The sequence below is a fragment of the Schistocerca serialis genome, chromosome 1, assembly GCF_023864345.2.
Source record: "Schistocerca serialis cubense isolate TAMUIC-IGC-003099 chromosome 1, iqSchSeri2.2, whole genome shotgun sequence".
Lineage (NCBI taxonomy): Eukaryota > Metazoa > Arthropoda > Insecta > Orthoptera > Acrididae > Schistocerca > Schistocerca serialis.
The window spans coordinates 1072263505-1072266424 of NC_064638.1; the positions used below are offsets into that span (position 1 = coordinate 1072263505).

Below are 2920 nucleotides of genomic sequence, written 5' to 3' on the forward strand. Positions count from 1 at the left end.
ATATTTCACTCTAGTGGAAACAAACATCCAATAACATGTGATACTGTGTTGCATACTTTTCATGTATGCAGAGGCAGTATGTTTTGGAGCGTTTGTTTTTTATATCTGATCACAACCATTGCCGATACTTTTTTGTAAACTGAAAGTTAACGTTCATTGCGTATTAACCTGAACCAAATCTTTCAGGTAGTTTTGGTTTACCGGTCGTTTGTGGAGAGACACGCCTCCCATCTCCCAGAAAACAGTCTATCTTTGTTCTGCCTTGGCTCTTCCACTCCAGTGACGGATGGCACTCACAGAAGATTTGTGACAGCAAGTGGAGGTGGTGCAGATTTTTTTCAGTGGGTTGAGATATTGCAGCCACGCCGTCTGAATTAGCACCATGTACCTCTTGCTCAGTATCTCATCATGATCACTGTCTGAAATGCGGTCATTTTCGCTCTGACTATTTATCTCATTTTTGTTCTTTTCATATTTTACATAGGATTAATGCCGTATCTTTATCATGTTCGGATTTGCAGTATCCGCAGAAAGTTCAATGGAGCATATGCTTGGGTGTTTCTTATCCAGGCAGTAGAAGATACACCTTTAAAGAAAAATGTGTTACAGGGGAACTTCCACATTGTTACAAAGAAAGATTGAAAGGTATGTGGAAGGTCGTCGAAGAATAAATATAACAATGCTACCAACGTGTTATTACTATTGGGGGTGTGTTTTACCGTACGCTTATGCTTTAAGGGTTAGAGGCCGCGATTGTCAAATTAGCTGTTTCCTGTCCACGGATTTGTCAAATAAGCGCGCAGACTTACCAGCTAAGTTTGTCAAATTTAACGTCACTTTTGAAGCACGCTGTGCGTCGGTGTCGCGAAGTATTTAGGATACTAGTGGGAATGACTACGAATGCAGACACAGCATTTCTTGCATTAACTTTAACACTGTATAAAGAAGGAAAAGAAAACATTCTGGTCCAGGGAATGATTGAAGTTGATAGCTAAATACATCCATGATGTTCTGCTAAAGGAAATATTACTCTCAGAAACTATTCTATTCTCTGAATAGAAAAGTTATTAGAATTACTAAGATTCGGTCATCTAATGAAAGGTCATTAAATAATATGACATTGGAATATTCCGATTTTTTAAAAAAAATTTATTGTACTCTCGCTTGTATGTTGTGCATAGAACATTGAATTCTTTGATGTCTTCCTGTATTTTTATTTGTATTTTATTTGTCTCATAACACACGTTTTACAAATCATCTGATCATGTTTACAGGAGACACGTCAATTTTTGGATTATGATACACGTAGTTACATAATTTTTTAACACAGATTTTACCAGCACAGGTTTGTGTTGAGCACAAGAATTTTATTAAACTGTTTTTGTCATGTTATACCAGTACTTAATGTCTAAATTTTCCAGGCGTTATTTTGAACTTATGCAGGATCCTGGGACATGGACGGGTGAAAATATCAGATACACGTTCCGTACGTAGAGTAACATCACTTTGTTGAAGACAATGTGCAGAAGACATCTGCACATGAACCGAGTATATTGCTTACTAAAGTAGTTTGCGCTTTAGTGAACCTGTCTCCATATTTACATCTCTACCCTTTACTCTGTTGAAGATTTTCAGTCCCATGTACATGGGTATTAAATGATTAGAAAGGCGCAACACCTCTACCAAACTGGTAATTGTTAGTGCTTTGTTGTTTTTAACTGTGATCGTATTTTTCACAGCTGTGGAAACACGTTACAGTCACACAAATTATAATAAAAACACTCTCTCTGAACATGCGCGGCGAAACATCAACACAAACAATGTCCGCCGCCTTGTCGGATCGGCCGTCAATTAAAATTTCTCTCAGAAACGGTCTATGTTTGACGAAGATCTCGCGCAAAAGCACACACTGCCAAACAGTTCGACAAAGTTAAGTTTGGGAAATTGTTTGATTGTTTAAGGGGGGTCGTAACTGTTGCATTTTACTTAAGTTCGAGGGATGTTACGGAAGGTTACCGGCATATACATCAGGGCTATCAGTGCTTTGGCCTAATACAGCTGCTATTAGGAATATTTGAACTCAGAATCCCGTCGAGTACAATATCACTAGAACGGAGCATATGCCTGCATCGGACAAGCATATTTGAAGCAAAACAGATGTGTCTTCTTCAAAAGATCTATAACGGCGATTTAGGGACACAAAGGAAAATTAAGTCTGAACGGAGATTTCAAACCTGCCCATCCCGACTGCGAAAATTCTGGTAATGTTCACCGACATGTCACTGTGGAGTGGGGTCACACCCTACTAATGATAGCAGTTGTGTATTGACATAACTTTTAACAACGTAAACGAACAGGAAATGATTTTCTTTAAATGTTTTGTGTCTAATATGAGCAAAATTCACATGATATTTTCATATACGACAAAAGATCCAGGGGTGTGCTTTACCTACAATTCTCTTTGTCTGCCACTTCAAATTGTGTGGTAGCGTGGCCGAGCGGTCTAAGGCGCTGGTTTAAGGCACCAGTCTCTTCGGAGGCGTGGGTTCGAATCCCACCGCTGCCAATTGTTTTTTCTACCTACTTTGTTTAAATTATGCGTAATTAAGGTATCACAGATCAAGTACAGCAGATTATTGATCGTAAATTGTAATACAACGATCGTATGTTTTCTGAGAGCTGGTTCTCCCTCTTGATTAAGGGTCTCATTCGATAAATACCAAATGAATAAATTTATACACATTTACTTTGTCTGTTAGAAGACCTACACGTCTTTATTTCGCCATGATATTTAACACGTTGACTAAAGCGGAAACTGGTCTTCTTCGTTTGGTTGTTTAGTAAACATTACCAAGTAATGGATCCTCTTCTGAGATTTGAATATGTAATATTAATTTTTAGATACATAGAGTTGAGTCGC

The 2920-nt window shown here is 38.2% G+C and overlaps 1 non-coding gene across 1 annotated transcript; it reads left to right on the plus strand.

The window, feature by feature from the left end:
• The first annotated feature begins 2484 nt into the window (after positions 1–2484).
• Positions 2485–2566, plus strand: Trnal-aag (transfer RNA leucine (anticodon AAG)). The gene has a single exon. It is a non-coding gene; the product is annotated as a tRNA-Leu (tRNA).
• Positions 2567–2920: the final 354 nt, after the last annotated feature.